The sequence below is a fragment of the Scomber scombrus genome, chromosome 20 (genome assembly GCF_963691925.1).
Source record: "Scomber scombrus chromosome 20, fScoSco1.1, whole genome shotgun sequence".
NCBI lineage: Eukaryota > Metazoa > Chordata > Actinopteri > Scombriformes > Scombridae > Scomber > Scomber scombrus.
The window spans coordinates 10,662,477-10,679,976 of record NC_084989.1 but is presented as its reverse complement, the minus strand read 5'-3'; the positions used below and the strand labels follow the sequence as shown (position 1 = coordinate 10,679,976).

Sequence of the window (17,500 nt, the reverse complement as noted above, 5' to 3'; positions counted from 1 at the left end):
AGAGAGACAGAAAAAGAAAAGTGTGAGATAAAGAGCAATAGTTCACTTCTGACATTCTTGGTTAAGATTCATTAGAGAGCAGACCTAATTCAAATGGCCATAAGACAAGAAAAAAAGAAGATTTCCAGTTAAGATATTAATAAATTAGTGTCAACTCTTGTGTCTTGTATTTAAAAGAAATATGACTAAAGATTTACATGATACTTCACATCATTTATCAGACTGAGATTAATAGAATCATTTACAAAACATGCATACACAGAGGTGATTATTGATTCTCGTCAAGTTCAGCACGAGTGGGAAGATACGAACTGCAAGTCAACTTCAAAGCAAAATGAAAAACTCCACAGAAGAAGAACTGAATGCCTTTCAGAGGCAAAGAAGGAAGGAGTGAATGTATTGCGCTGCTTACACTCAGACGGGGCAGCAGCCCTTTTGTTGGGAGAAAAAAAAGAAGCGCTCCCCAACTATGTCAATAGATGGCACTCTTTACCTTGAGGAGGCCACTTGAGCTCATATTCCTGACTGCAGCCCTTCAATCACATTCACTTTTCAGCCTTCTCCTCCGTCTACATGCAATAAAACCCCATTGTCTTACACTTAGTAGTTTACCACAGTGAGCGGGTGCATAATAAACCACTAGTCAGGTTATTTGGTTAGCTTTACTTTTGCAGGCCCTTTAGAGTTTGAATTTAAAATTTCGGATTTGCTTCCTTCCTCTATTTTTTGTTATGTATGCTGTTTTGTGAGTCAATGTTTCTTCATAGCTCTTAAAACCTTTTCACTAAATTCAGTATTCATTGAATATAACATAAACTGTCAGCCATCGGTGGCCAAGGCTAGTGAATATTGAGAAGGTGTGTGCATTGAATATGTAGAGGTGTTGGCGCTCCTGTGTGTGTGTGTGTATGTGTGTGTGTGTGTATGTGTGTGTGTGTGTGTGTGTGTGTGTGTGTGTGTGTGTGTGTGTGTGTGTGTGTGTGTGTGTGTGTGTGTGTCTGTTGAATATTTACAGGACGGACCTTGACTTTGTGAGCGTGCATGTGTATTTGAGTGTGAGAAATAGAAGTAGAGAAATGTTTAGGGCATTGCTGTAATGCTTTTAGGGCCACGCACCACGCTGTTATGGCAGTGGCGGGACAGATTGAATGGTGAAGAGGCTAAAACCAATACCAGAAAGCAAGAAATACAGAAAAGAAAATCTACATTTAATAAAACTATGATTAATTTATGGTTTTGCAGCATCCAAACTGTTTAAACTGAAGCCAGAGGAAAATTGAAGCGGTAACTGAAATTGCTAAATATTTAACAATGCACAAACACTTTTATATGTCTGTGTGTGTGTGTGTGTGTGTGTGTGTGTGTGTGTGTGTGTGTGTGTGTGTGTGTGTGTGTGTGTGTGTGTGTGTTTGTGTATGTGTATGTATGCACCCTACATTGGCTATTTTACTGAACCTCAAGGTGAAAGTTTGCTATGAATCTCAATAATCAATAAAGCAGAGATGTGAAAACTTGAGATGGGGATCAAATTCGCATTCAAGGCATTAGTTTGAGGTGACCTCAGTGACACCTCCCACCACAGAGAGAGCAATTAGCTACATAGACTGACCAATTACACAAATACTTCTATTTGCACCTAAACACACATGGGCAGAGGAACAGACACGCACTGACACTGAAATTGAAACACACACACAAAAATGAAGTGGAGAGGCGGACAGCTTGCTCTAAAACTATATAAAAACAGATACACAGCAGAGAGCAAGCCGCCGCACTAACACATGCACACACCAGGTGTTTACTTCAGACAATAGATAAGATTGGGGGTGTGTTTAGCTTAGAAGGGATTGATGACCAAATACTGCCACAATTTTCCACATTAAATGAGGATCCAAAGAGGATTCTGAATATCTCACTTCATAGTAGCTTAAAGTACAATGGTAGTCCATATTTGAAGGTCTGGGGTCTTTTACAACCTGTTTTTAGTGGCTTCATGAGTTAAGTTATGACATTAGTCCACAATCTAAGATCTTGGGTCCCCTTACCCTCTCACTTTCTTGACCCTTTTATACTGGCTTCACAACTTAAGGTATGACATTAGTCCATAATCTAACTCTCTGTCAATCTCTCCCTCTCAACGCCTTCATATGAGCTTCAAAGCCCATCATACAGCATCAGCCTGTAATCACAGATCTGCAGTCAGATTACCCTGCTCTCACAGCTAACCTTTAACATGAGAGGGATGAAAACCCGGCTAACCCAGAATCAGAAGTTGGGGCTAGGCTGGGCCCTGCCTGGTCCTCATAAAAGCTTCATAAGGCTTCATAAGGGCTTCCTTTGGCTTTGTTGCGGGATTCGTAGCGGGCTAAGGTGCTCCCGAGAGACGTCCCAAAGCCTCCCAAGACTCTTTCTCTCTCTTTCTGAAGTTTCATGGGCTTGCAACACTGCTTTTGGGTATAAGCCAAAAGGTGTAGGCACACAGCCGCACAACGTTATGCACACAAATACACCACAAGAAAAAAAGAAAATGCACACAACAGTGAACACTGACAAAGACTGACACACACACACACACACGTAGAATCTAAAACTCACACAAGCATACACCCCAACACACTCCCCTCTGCTCTCTCCTCTCCGCTTTATTTACAATCCTCTGGCAGCGGTACAAGGGCCCGGGGCTATAACACACGGCACCTAATGCTCAAACTGCCAGGTAATCTCATGTCTGACATCCCCCTTTGATAGAAACTGATCAATAGACTCTTGTAAAGGAGTCATTTTCTCTGATGTTTCTACCAACCACTTCTCTCTATCTCTATCTCTCTCCCCTTCTCTCTATCCTTTTCCCCCTTCTCTTTTATTAGCCATACATTTATAATTCATATTTCAGCGGGGCTGAGTTTGCTCTGAGACAAAGGGGGGCTTCTTTGTGTAATAAAGAACAATGGTGTAGAAATGATGGGGAGAAATGCCAGTGTTTGCTGCTGGTTCCGGTGAACAACAGTTTTGGGGATCGATAGAGTGTGAAATGGGATTATAGCTAGTAATAGAGGTGAATTGGAGGAGAGAGGCCTGTGCACGTGTGCGTCCAGGGATCCAGATTGGATAGAAGCACACACACACACACGCGCATACACACACAGACATACATGCGCGCACGCACATGCACACGATAATGATTTCATCATCTTTAGGCAGATGCACATCAGCAGCACAGAGGGGTGGTAATATCACATTTCTGTTTTAGTGGGAGTGTGGAAATATGGATATTGTGTTTTTGTTTATGCAGTTATTTCATTTGTTGTCACACAGCATCACATTTATTTCACATTACAGCCAAACTTACAACACGTCTTATTTAAGATGCAAGACGACGCTATCAGCCATGTTGTGAATAGTTTACACATAATGTCACAGGTAGGTTTTATGGAAACTTTCTTCCCCAAAAAACAATTAACTAGCTGTTCAGAGTCTACCACATACCGTATGCTATTATATATATTATGAACAAACTCTATTTATTTACACCTATCTAATTGCATTACAATAACACTAAAGTTTAAAAAATATGCCACAAATGATCATTTCCCTTTTGAATCCAGCATATCTGCTGCAATGTACATTAAGTATTTATTTCTAATCACCCATATGCTGTATACTAAACTGTATACACTTAATTCTCCACAACATATGCACTGGTACACTTTTAATATTGTATGTATCTTATTAAGTTTTGCAGGATTTACTTTGTGGACTTTAGAGTATTCTGTAGGAAACAGAATATCTACTGAACTGAGAATCACACAGAAAATGCCTGTTGTCAAATAGTGACGATAAATTTGACATATACAGTCATGCGCAATGTTTAAGGAGTTTTTTTTCTACTCCTTTTTAATCACCCGCTTCTTTCCCGTCTCTCCATCCTCTCTTGACACAGTCTGATTGAATCCAGCTGCCTTTAGACGCTTCAATCTCATCCTTGTGACACTTCCCTGGTTCCCTACTCATCCTCCCATCCTCTGTTTCTTTCCTCCTCTGACATTCTCTCTATCTGGCCAAAGAGACCTTTTAATATAATATCCATCACATCCTGACGACATTTATGTAAACACCCAGTTAACTGAAGGGTTTAGGTAACACGCTGCCAATTTCTTGTCACCTGAAAAGCCGCCTTACAAGTAGAAAGGCTGAGATAGAGACCACAAAAGTGCCAATTTCTTAATCAGCAGTAAAAAATAATAAGGGAATTTTTTTAAGATGATATTTGCTGTTATTGTGGTGATATTTACCAGATTAATAATTCTGTAATTTTACAAAAGCAGAGATAGATTAATGACTGGATATCTACTTTATATGGTATTACGACACGTCAACAACAATAAATAAATGAAATTATGCAGTGGGGTCTTAAATGATTTTGGTGACTATTCACTTTTGTGATGAGCCTCCACACCTCTGCATGTTTTCTTTTAAAATTATTTTATACCTCTTTGTGCCTGTAGTACGTACTGTTTGAACAGGCTGAATTCTAACCTGTTCATTTCAAATCTGCTACTTCAATACTGCTATTGGAGCAGATCTGCTGTTATCAAGCAACAAAAAGAATCATCACCACTCAAGGCGATGTTTTCATAATACAGAAAAATCCTCGACAAGGGCTTCATGTTAATAAAAAGGCCTTTTGTTCATGACAGTAATTTCTCAAGCTGACTCCTCACCCAGTCTATTCAGGCCACTGCTATATCCAGGTAAACAATGTCCCCTTTGTTATAATAATGCATCTTTATTCTTCTTAAGTCATTACAATAGGCTCTACGTTACTGGATTGTATTTGCTGTAGGTAAAAGCTGAATAATATGTGGTTTTGTATGGAGCATAGAGTTGGGGGAATGCGTTTTGATCACAGACAAAGGCCAAGCTACACAGCGCTGTCCTTCTGTCTCTATCTTGTTAATGAGCAGTGTTCACCGAGCGAGCCAGCCACTGTCTGCCACAGAGAGAGACCTCAGATTCATCTCTCTGCGGACAATAGGTGATTGTGTGTGTGTGTGTGTGTGTCTGTCTGTGTGTGTCTGTGTCTGTGTGTGTGTGTGTGTCTGTGTGTGTATTTGTACCTCGGAGAGCAAGTGTGTATGTGCTAATTAAAGCAGTGGGAGTTGGGAGAAATGGCTTCGCGCGTGTGTATGTGAGGTGTTTGCCTGGCGTGACCGTAGATGTGTACGTTAATTCTTAATGAGACATTTCTGTGCCCAGAGAGACCCAGCCATCACCATTCCTGCACTGACACACTACTACAAAGGCGACCACCGTGCACATGCGCACACACATAAACCAGATCATTACCATACAGCTAAAGCAGTGCACCATTAAATCAAACCTCTATCTACAGTGTGTGTGTGTGTGTGTGTGTGTGTGTGTGTGTGTGTGTGTGTGTGTGTGTGTGTGTGTGTGTCTAAGTTAACATTGCGTGCAGACAGCTAGCAACTGAATCACCACATTGCTCTACCACTGCTGGCTAATTTAAGCTAACTGATTGAGCTAACAGCAGTGTGGCTGGTTCTGCAACAAAAGGCATGGCACACTGTATACTGTTGCTCCTTTAACATGCCATAGGATATTGATGACCATTGACCAAAAGTTCAGCAGCAACTAAACAAGAAAATCAGGGCAACTAGTGAATCAAAGTGACAGTAACTTCTATAGATTTATCAAGTTAACTATTTGCTTGTGCACCATTTACTTAACTGTGCAGGTGCGAAATCCTCAGTGGTCACTGGTCAAATGCTGGTTTTATTTAAAAAGTAAATTGGGCAAAACCCTGCTAGATTGCTTAGGGGTTTAAGACGCTGATCCTATCATCGCCCTGGTTTGTTGCATGTTGTCCCTCCTCTCTGTCACAGTGTCTCTACAATCACTATCAAATAGAGGCAAAATAACCGTATATTTGACTGATGAATGGGGGAATTTGTATACACTCTATATGTGTATCTGGTTGAGTGAAAAGCTATTTGCTGGCTGCATAAATGGACAGATAGATGTATAACATAAGGAACAGATGGATATATTGACTGATTGCTACCTGTCAGTTGATGCTTGTTTCGTAGGTCCTCAAGCTCTTGGCTCAGCTGCCTGATGTAACTGCTCCGGCTCTGTTTCTCTCTGAGGGAGCTCATCACCTTCTCCTCCTCTTTTTGTATCTCTTTCTGAAGTCTCTGCACCTCTCCTTTCTGAACATCCACCTTCCTGCTCCTTCTCGCAGCCTCTTGCCTGGCCTCCATCAGCTCTTCCTCTGACTGCCTGAGGAGCGTCATGTGTACCTGCAGCATAAACAAGGGCCGAGATGAACAGAGAATGAGTGTGTTTTTAATGTGAACACACATGTGGTGTTTATGGACCAGACACAGCATCTTTTTAGATTGTGTCTAGACATTAGGTACCAAGCCATATACACTACAGATGCAAACTTTAATCTTGGCAGAGCTGTTTTGCATAGGCAAAATCAGTTGTGCTAGGAGGTTTGAAGGCATACAATTGTTCACTCAGCACACTGCAAATGTATTCAAACGTCCTTCACAGCAGTTATGGATGGATTCATGTTCAGCTTACAGACTGTTCTGTATGTATACACAAGTGTGATCATTTGTGAATGTGGCTTGAGCAACCGTAATCAACGTCCAACATGTATTCTGGGTGTTTACATGTGTATTAATACTTGTCTACTTGTGATTGGTTCACCCAATATGTCATATTATGCAAATGTTTTTAGTTGCTCTCTCTTTGTGTTTCCTTCAAAACTCTTTTATTGTCAATAGCTCTGAACTCAGCCAGAGTATGTATGAGTGAGCATTCATGTAAAGCATTAAAGTCTTGTATAATTATGTATATATGCATAATGATAGATTAATGATGTGTATATGCATAATGCATGTGACGAATATAGATGTAGCATTCTATACATGTGTCCTTACATGGTACAGACTCATTATGTGATATTCCACAGGGAAGATGGCTGAATGAATGGACAAGGCCTGACAGCAAGAGGAGAATATACCGTGGTTGCCTACATGTGCATGTGTTTGTGAGGATGTATGCGTGTGTATGCATATGATGATAGTAAGCATGATGTCTGTATCAGTTGTATACACGCAAATTAATGTGTAAACTCAAATGTTCCCACTTCCACCTACGCATACAAGGCTATGCACACACACATACACACACGAAGGATGTGTCTATGACTGCCAGCGATGTTGGCACTCTGCCAGGCTACAGTCACCACTTTGAGTAATTTGAATATTTAGTGTCCCATTGAGCTCTTAATTGGAGTCAATTCACCAGCCTTGGCACCGTTTGGTGCTTTAATTAATGGCAAGGCAATTTGTTTCTGCCAGGCAATCACAGGACAGTCACATGAGTGGTTGGTGTGTGGTGCTGGTGGATGTGGAGGTGCTTTGAGTACCCCTCCATGGAGCTTATGCTCTTGGCCTGAGATGCAATGCATAAGCAACGTGTAAGAACAACGGATGTAGCTCAGTCTGAATGTAAAAGTAGTGGGGAAAAGAGTCAAAATAATATGGCTGTCACTATATTAAAGGACAGGTCAGCAGATTACTTTCATACCTTTTGGGTGTCCACCAGCTCAAGTTCTAAGCGTGTAACTTCCTTGTTAAGGCGTGTCACTTCTTGTTCCAGCTGGCTGCGATTGGTTAGGAGTGTATGGTGGGACGCAACAAGACTTTGCTTCAGACCCGCCTTTTCCTGATTTCTATGGGGAGAACAGCGAACAGTGACTGCCTGATGGCCTGTCTAAACTGATGTGTAAGCATACAGCAGTGCAGTGAACACAGTGAAGAAAAAAATTCTTCAACAAAACAACATAAAAAAGGATAACTAAATTAATTATATGAGCTAAATTAAAATCAATGATTTGTACAAATTGTGTTAAATTTAGCATGGAACATAAAGTTACTGTGTGCCACTTGATAAGTAGACTGTTAAGAGAATGAAAGAGAGAGTGGGGGTGGAGGCATATGGGAAGGGCATGAGAGGAGAGACAAGGACAAGAACCAGGATCAGCAGAGGAGAATGAGAGTTTTATAGACTCCGTTATTACTGTCTCTCCAGCTCTGACTTCATCTGAAGAATAGCCTTTTCACACTCCGCAAGGCGCTCGACCTGCTCAGTACAGCGCTAAAACACACACACATACACACACAGAAACTGTAAGTAGTGGAATGTAGCCTATGCATTATTTGTCAGTGTCAATCTGAACCTGTGTTACTTTTGAATGACAGTAAAATGAAGGCTAATTTTCTAATCTTTCAATGTCACTTTGCAGTGAATGAATTCAATTAATTTAGAATAATAATAATCCAGAAAAAGAGCAATGTATTACGTGTAGGAAACCTATGGCCTTACCTTATGTAGCTGCTGTCTGTGTCTTAGCAGGCTGAGGTACTCCTCATCAGAATGAGAATGACTCTGTTGATACAGCTTTAGGTCACACTCAATCATCAGTTTCTATAAGGGTAGAGAGCAAATCAAATATTTAAAAAAAATCCTTGTTTTTTGTGGCCTTATTTGAACAGAGCAACATTGAAAATATAAGCAGTTAACATAATAAAATAAGAATCCTCCTCAGCAGGAATTCAGTTATAAATCCCGTCCTTTATCAAGGAACATATTTATAAAGATGCTGCAGTCAACACAGTTTCCTCCTTAAACAAATCAGTAGCGGATCTAAAAACTGTAACAAAATGGCGCATTTATTGTATAATGAATTTAATTTCAACAGATTATATGCATTCTGGTTTACTAATAAATGACAATGACATTGATATGCCATTAAGGAGACACATCATTATGTATTACACTCATTTGTGTATTGATTTGTTGCAGAGCACACAGACACATGGCCTTGATGTTCCAAGCAAAGATGACAAACTTCAAAACACACCACATTAACACATGAATCTAGTCTGTGAAACTCCAACAGGCTTCTTAGCATTGGTTCTTTAATTATAAACATATTCCAAAAAAAAGACCATGCGCCTCAATGCTAAGAATACTGCACGTTCATTGTGCAAAAAAAAAGAAAAAAGAAAAGTGCTTTATGTATCACTACCCTCAATCTTGGTCTATTATATGCTGTCTTTTATATAGGAAAATGATTTAACTAATTCAAAAGTAGACATCTAAGGAGACACAATTTATGTTGGAGTGAAACATTCCCAAGTCCGAATACAAATGGACTAGAACAGAGATAGCATGGCAAGATACTAAATTCAGACCATGTGCCGCTTTCCATTTCTATTTCCATTTTTCTTCAACTATGAACTGCTATAACTTCTACAGTGATTTAATATTCATGTTTAAATTTATAAAAATATTTCACTTTTTAGATTTTCTTGTAAACAGTGATCATAGGATTAGCTGAGCCCAACAGTGGCATGAGGTAGAGAATTAGCAGGACGTGAAGCTCCATAAGAACTCCTAACCTCTTGATAGGCGCCTCACAATCAAAGTCATTAGCCAGTGTAATAAAGGGCCTGAGATACAGCCATTCTTCAACAGCCTAACTCTTTTATAACCAACAGATTAAAGTTGATTGGATTAAAATGACATTCTGCCCGTCTGACCTTGGCGGCAGCAGTTAAGTTCATCCAAATTAAATTTCTCTGTAATAAAGATGATTCATTTGTTGCCTGATGTAGTAAATATAAAACAGAAAGAAAGAGGAGAAAATATTAAGTGACATGCGCCAGCGCACACATGCACAAACGCACACTTGTACACACACATACACACGTGTACAATGACATTTGCACAGAGAGGCATATACCCGCTTACGCATCGACGGAGCTGGGAAGCACCTGGGCACAAACGCAGGCACACGAAGATATGAATTTGAGTTAACATTAACATTATACACACAATCCAAAATGTTACCATGATCAGCTACCAATCAGGAAATATAAGAAAATAACCTGTACAAAGAAGCACACAATTTTAAGCAGTTTAAATTGTATTTTAAATTGGAATATTCCAAAATCATTGAGTGACCTTTTTTTTTTTTTTTTTTAAATATTCATTACTGGTACACACTAACTGAGATCTGCACATATATACTGTATGTGTGTGTGTGCCTGAATTTATGCTTATGCCATGTGTTCACATGTGGCCTGACCTGCTGTTTGAGCATGTCCACCTGCTCATGCAGGGTACCCATCAGGCTTTTGAAGTGGTCAACGTTTTGCTGGCTGTCCCTCAGTTGATTCTGATTGGCCTGGAGCTCATCTGTCAACTGGTCGAGAGCCTCCTGCGAGCTCTCCCATTGGCCAACTTTTTCATGGTACCGCCGCTCCAGCTCAGCCAGCTCTTCCTTCACTGAATGACTTGCTAATTGGGACTCTTTCAGCTGCCAATTAAACAAAGTGAATGGGGCAATTAAATATGTTTTACACTGCAGGGTCACTCACAGGACTGAAGACATGTTACATAAAATGTAGAATTGCTATAAAGCTGATGAAATTTCTTTAGGGGCACTGAGCAAGCAAAAATAATATCATGTTAATAGTCTGGTGCTATTATATAGTACAATCTAAATGATATCAAACATTATCTACCTGTTGCTGTGAATACCGTAGCTCCTCTTCTAAAAGTTCCACCCTCCTTTGCACCTTATGCACCTTCTCTATTGCTGCTGTGTACTTTTGTTTAACAGTTGCGACCGTTTCTTTCTGCTCATCGGCTTGCAAACTGGCCTCTTTCAGCTGTTCCTTGGCTGCTCTCAGCTGCTGATGAAGAAATTCCAGCTCAACCTCCTGCTTTTTCAGCTTCTCTTCAGATGCTTCAATCTGAAAGCAAAAACAGTCGAATGCAGTATGCATGTAGATGTAGAATAAATATTTGCTCTATAATTTAGTGGAACTGCTGTCGCCCTAAATTCTGGTGGAGTTGACTTATGACCAAAAGCATTTAACATTATGCTTAATCAGGACTCTATGTGCCAAAAAGAAAAGATAAACAGATAGATGCAGTATATAGACATATGGTGAAACTAAAAAAACATGTATATCAAGTATACAGCATTGCCTAACATGGTGAAACACACTGTGCTGCTCTATAGTAACCTCTGCCATAATGAAAGGGGAACCCAGGAAGTGAAACCGGGCTTAATCCTGGTGTTACACTAGGAATCCTACCGTAGCTCACCTTTCAAGGGGAGAGGTTGAGAAAGTTAAACCCGCTCTAACACTCAGCTTGAGTTCATCCACGTTAATCCCGCTGTAATCTGGATCAGAACATGAGGGTTTACAACTAATGACAGCCAACTAGTTAGATTTCAGTGGTTCACCGCAGCTTGGTTTAACCATGGATTAGCTCGGCCCCTTCTAAGGGTAACACTTGCTGGATGGTAGCATGACTGGGTAGAAAAGGTGTTCATGCAAAGGAAGAGACGAGGCGAGGCGAGGCGAGGCGAGGAGAGGAGAGGAGAGGAGAGGAGAGGAGAGGAGAGGAGAGGAGAGGAGAGGAGAGGAGAGGAGAGGAGAGGATGGAGGTGCACGCTAACTTTAGCTCTCTACTTTAGAGTCAAAAATTGAACAGCCTGTGTAGGTGTATGACCATGTGCACGGACTGTTTAAAACCATTGACTCAGCTCAAGTTTAGGCACACTTGATTGTAGTAAAGTGTGATGGTGAATGTTTTATCCAATGAAATACACCCATACACAATATAAAGTGAGGTGTCATATGTGAACTTTACCTATTATAGCCTCATATGTTACTTTCTCCCTCTCTGTTAAAGTATTTCTTTCACTTTAATGTATTCACTACCCAACAGTCCACACACTATTAGTGGATTTAGCATTTCTTTCTGTCACTGGATGAAAGGCCTCATAACAAGGCTTAATGGGAACACCATGGCTTTCTTGTGACCATAATCAGGAGCTTGTGCTTTGAGGAATCAAACAACCCTCATTAAATATGATGGAAAACACATCGCTTTGACCCTCATGACCTGATGAACGTCATTTGGCCTGCCGTTTGAGTATTCATGGCTGTCACATGACCGTCCTTGGTTGATAATGACTTTATTCTCCTCGTTTTTTTCTTTTCTTTTTTTGAATCTCTTGGTCTATCTTTCCCTTTCTGTATTAATGTTTGGGACCAATTGGATGTGAGAGGTTGACAAACAGAGGGGTCATCCTGTCTTGTTTGGTAATTCCGATGATGTAGACGGGGATATATATGAGTTGACTGCAAAATAAAGCTTGTCTGCTGTAAACAGGTCAGTTTGTTGTCCCTGGCAGAAGACTGACTATTTGATTGTCTAGTGTGATTTAGATCACACGCACTCAGACGCATTAGTGCATCTGATTTTTCTTTTTATGTTCACTGGATTAACACAGTGGATTGTTTTACTGTAGGCTCATGGCTCAAATGACTGACAACTGAACACACAAAAGCTTGGCTTCTCTGTGGCTGTGCGCTGCTGATTTAAACTGTCCTTGAGATCCATGACCTCCGATTCTCTATCCTTCAGATTGCTCTGTATTTGGCTGAGCTCGGAGTTGCTCTGCTTCAATCGGCTGTGAAGCAGGACGCTTTTGCAGCTCCAGCGTTCTGCATCATTCATGTGAGGTCAGAGTTCAACTGATCTATAGATTTTATTAGAGATTTCACCTGTAGGGGAGATGGCTAGGAGAGGAGATGAGATTGTTACCTGTTGCTGACTAATACAGAGCTGATCATGTAGCTGCTGCTGGTCTTTCTCCTTCTGGTCTTTAAGGCGCTCAGTATCTCTCACCTTTTCGGTTAACTGACAGGTCTGTTCTTGGTGACCTCTGACCTTTTGGTTCAAACGTCTGACCTCACCCTCCAGTGTTACCACCTGAGCAAGATGAGAGGGGAAAAGGAAAACTGAAAAGATGGAGATGGAACAACTAAAGAAACTTTATGTAGGCATACAAAGCACACACAAACACGCACACACAAACACAAACACACACACACAAATAGACAGAAAAGACAGCGAGGGGGCGGCAACAGCCTAAAAGTGAAAGAATCAGGCTTGAGTCAGAGAGTTTCCCAGTTTAGTCTCAGCGACCAGATGGGAAAATGTGGGCACGGCAGACATGAATGAGTAACGATTCCCCTTTCCTCAGCTCCGACTTTCGAGGAGCCTTTGAGCAAGGTGCTATGCCTCCCACTGCTCTAATGGAGCTGCTCAGTTGCCAACGGTAGAAGACTGTAGTTGGTTTGGGCACTTCCCTCGGGTGGATGTGGGTGTAAAGCAGGGCATTGTTGGGAAAAAAAAAACCCAAATAAAAAACACATGGGTGCTCGCTCAGCCTAGCCTTGGCATATTAAAGGAAAAACAAAAAATAGAAGGACAGGTTAAGGGCCCTTGTAATGCTCCCTAAAAAGCCTGAACACACATTTAAATCCAAAAAAATAAAACAAATTTGCAAAACCCAACTTATTTCTCATGGAGCATAGTTGGAATATGAGAAAAGAACAAACTGGCAATAAGAAAAAGGAGAGAAATTAAATTAGTTGCACACCATGGCCCTTAACAAATAAAAACATTTTATCTGTTCTTTTTGTCCACTCTAACATTCATACTAAATATACAAACACATATGATATTTAATAAATTGTACTTTGTTCAGCGGGTACAGCATAAAATCTGTCAAAACTGCAATATTAAAACCAGTAAATATGCTTAAATGACACATACACAAACAGAAATACAGACAAATAAGCCCCGCTAAGGACATAAATGAATCAAAATGACAGGAAAAATACAAACAGGCACAAACAAGCCACCACACCTGTTTCTGTGTCCCTTGATGCGTCTGCTCAGCTGTCTTCATTTCAGCTCTCAACTGCAGAATTAACTGATCTCTGCTTCGAACCTAAACACGCAGGAAATTCCAGTCATTTCTGATTAATTCCAGTAAAACATGTTGGAATTTTGGCCATTATGTTTCTTTAGTTAAATATGAGGTTGACAACAGTGAGATTTTTTTGCTCAGACAAGCGCGCACACACACACACACACACACACAAACACACACATACACACGGACACAGATAGAAATGAACCTCCAGGTGTGAGGTGTGGAGTTTCTCATGGCTCAGAGCCAAGTCAGCCTCTAGTCTCTCTTTGGTCTGGTTGATGTGGACACACTCCCTGCTCTTGTCCTCCATCTGGGCTCTCAGCTCATCCCTCTCCTCACATAGCTTCTCCAAAGCCGTCTCTCGACCCAGCAACTAAGAAATATAAAGTGAAAATAAGCAGCACAAATACAGCTGCATCAGAGCACTCCAATACCTACACATGAAGAAAACAAAAGCTGAAAATGTACTTTAAATAAGATCCTAGGTAGCAAACAAATAAAAAAACAATATTTATTATAAGACCACACCCTTTCAGCATTATCTTAAGTAATATACACAAAATGTATAATTACATTGATTCTGATCTTGATTCACTTATCATTAAACATCAACTTAAATTAAGAAAATCAAAATGAATTATGAGCATTAAAAAAATCTGTCTGAATAATGAGACCATTTTCTTTACCTTTTTCTGACAGTCAGAATGCTGCTTTTTACTCTCTGCAAGCTCCTTGACTAGTGCGCACATCTTAATCTCCCTCTTCTGAATCTGGAGGACAAAAACACATTTCTCTCACAGATTAAGAATGTTGCAAGATGCATCTTTAATTGCAAAACACAGATGCTCCTTTTGATTACATTTTGAAAATGTAATATTATTTTCAAGCCTTATTGTCAGCACAAACTGTATCTCAGGAAACTGGGGAACTTAGGTCACTGTTTACAAAACTTGAGATAAAATATTCCAGTCTTGTTATCAGATTTGTTTTTAAGGTAACTGTGGTGGTGGGTGGATGATGATACATACAGTACAAAGAAACAGTTGTTTATGCTTCTCTTGAGTATACAGTACAGCATGCCTGACAATTGCTTGTGTTTGTCTGTTTCCTTGGTGACCTTCCCTAATTACCCACTTCAGTTCTGCACCAATGTGTGTGTGCGTGCAAGTCTGCACGTGCTTTCATTTGTGAGTCCTCACAAGTTTGCTGGGGAAACGTTATCGACTTCTTTATCTGTTCTCTTTGAGTTCATCGAGTCTGTATCTTGTCAAGTTTTCTCTCTGAGGTCAGTCAAAGTTGCCAGGTATCTGCCATGTGTTAAAAAGGTTTCTAATTTATTTATGGATTTTTTTTTTCTTGGTCAGAAATGTTCAGAATTTGCTGTTTGAGGTTGAAAGGAGAACCAGATCGCCTACAAATTGGGCAAATTTTATTTCCATTTTGGGATGCAGGAAATGTGCTCTGTTGAAATATGTACAAACAAATTTACTGTATGTAGATACTAATAAGATCACAGTAATACGATCACAGCCTTGTCTTAAAATAAATAAAAACATTGTACCTTTTTTGTCTAATTTTTGCTGCACATTTATTACTGGTTCACACATTTCATGCAGACAAAGCTAGCACTTTCTATTTATACAACAGTCCTTCATGCCAAATTGAGTCAAACGCTTGCTCTCTCTTTCTCCATCCCTCCCCACCCGCCTGTCCGTCCTGCATGATCCAGGGATTGTTTTGACCAGAGTTGAGGGCTCGTTTGTAACTGTCCGAGGGGATTGATGGAGTTAACTTGGCTCTTTGGACCTCCCACCTCTGGCTGTCAGCGGCCAGGCTCGCTAAAACACACTCAACCTGAGCTACGGCAAGGGAGGAAAAAAAAAAACTACATACACACTGCCATGCACATACTGGCTAAATCACAAATGAGCACTCATGTACACACACTCATACATAGATGTAGAACCCTGGACAGCAATAATGCAGTAATATGTTTTGCAATCTATAGACATCAGATTAAAAAAATACAAATACATAGTGGAAACAAAAAAAGATGACCAGGGCATTTATTCATGTTACAAATACAAGTCATACCACTTACCCACAGCAAATACAACTCTCACTTCCTGCCAGTTTTAAATCTTAGCTCGATTTATCTTTGAGCGCGTGTGTGTGTGTGCACGTGAATTCCCAATGTGAGCGTGTGATAGGCAGAATGGATGCTGATAAACACCGGAGGGATGTCGTGTCAAAACAGACACACTTGTCAAAACGACCACGCTAACTAGGTCAATCACAAAGTTTAAGGAGAAACTTTGGAGTGGAGCTTTGGTTTATGCATGTCTCTATGTGGATGTCTACGTGTGTGTGATAAGCTCCTGAACGAATCTGCAGGAGGGGGACCTCCAATATCGAAGGTATTTTTAAATCAATGAGCTCTTAAGTGTATCTCAGTCTCAATGTGTTCACATGTACGCATGCACACAACACTCAGTGCAGATAGAATCCCTACTGACAGGCAATGACAAGATAAAGAGAGGGAGAAAAAAGAGGGGAGAGGACGACAGAAGGGGGAGAAATAATATTTGAACAGTTGGGGGTGGGGGTGGTGACAGAGGGGGGGATGAAAGGGAGAAGTGGCAAGGCAAGAAAAGAAATGAGCAATAAGCGACATCAAGAAAGAACGCAGGGAGAGAGAAAAATCAGTAAGCTATTCTGATGGTTGTAAAGCATTGTGAGCAGGACCAATGTTTGTCCAAGTCCAACCTTGAAGGCTTGAACAACCTTCCACAATACTGCTTACCTTTCACTGTACTGCTCTTTCTGTCTCCTTTCATTCTTGTTTGCTTTCTTACTGCCCCACTCCCCCCCCCCCCCCCCCCCCCCCAGCCGCTCTTGTCCATTTCAAATAATATGCAATTTGAATTATTTTATCCAATGTGCTCTACAGAAGAACTATGAGTGCATACTCTTAAACTGAAGTCCCAGTGAGGAAGCTGCAGGCACACAATGCTGGCGTGTTAAATGGAAACTTCTGGATTTTTCAATGTGGATCCTGTTTTCCCATCATTTCATGTCTAAGTGACTAATGGGGACAACAATGTTTGATATTTCAAGCACTTCTGTCGGCAGCCGTGAAACAGCCAATCCTTTGGGCCGATAGTGCCACTATCAATGTTATCCACTAAAAGTGCTTGTTTTTGTCACTGACATGCTCATATTGTTATTTTACGTGTCTGATAACATTATGCAAAGGATCCCTGCAGAGAAGTAAAACTTTTTTCTTTATCTTTCGCTTGATCGATTTTGTTTTTGAGTCTAACCAAATGTTGTTCAAGGTGAAGTCTCGCTCTGAACTCTTGCAAGAGTTGAGTTATTGCAGGAATACAGCTAAATAATCAGCTAGATCTTCAGCCATGACTTTGAACGCTAGGCTACGCTTCCAGTGCAACAAACTCTTCCTGGCGCTCCTTTCTCCAACTCTCACTCACGTTTCCACCGTTGTCTGATTGCAACAACTCAACTCTCTCTCGCGAGACTTGGTTAGATACAATAACAGACTGGATCAAGTGAAAGGTAAAGAAAAAAGTT

The 17,500-nt window shown here is 40.6% G+C and overlaps 1 pseudogene; it reads right to left on the bottom strand.

Annotated features, from left to right (window-relative positions):
• LOC134002638 (trichohyalin-like) overlaps positions 1–17,500 on the bottom strand; it is a 96,838-nt pseudogene that overhangs the window by 24,489 nt on the left and 54,849 nt on the right.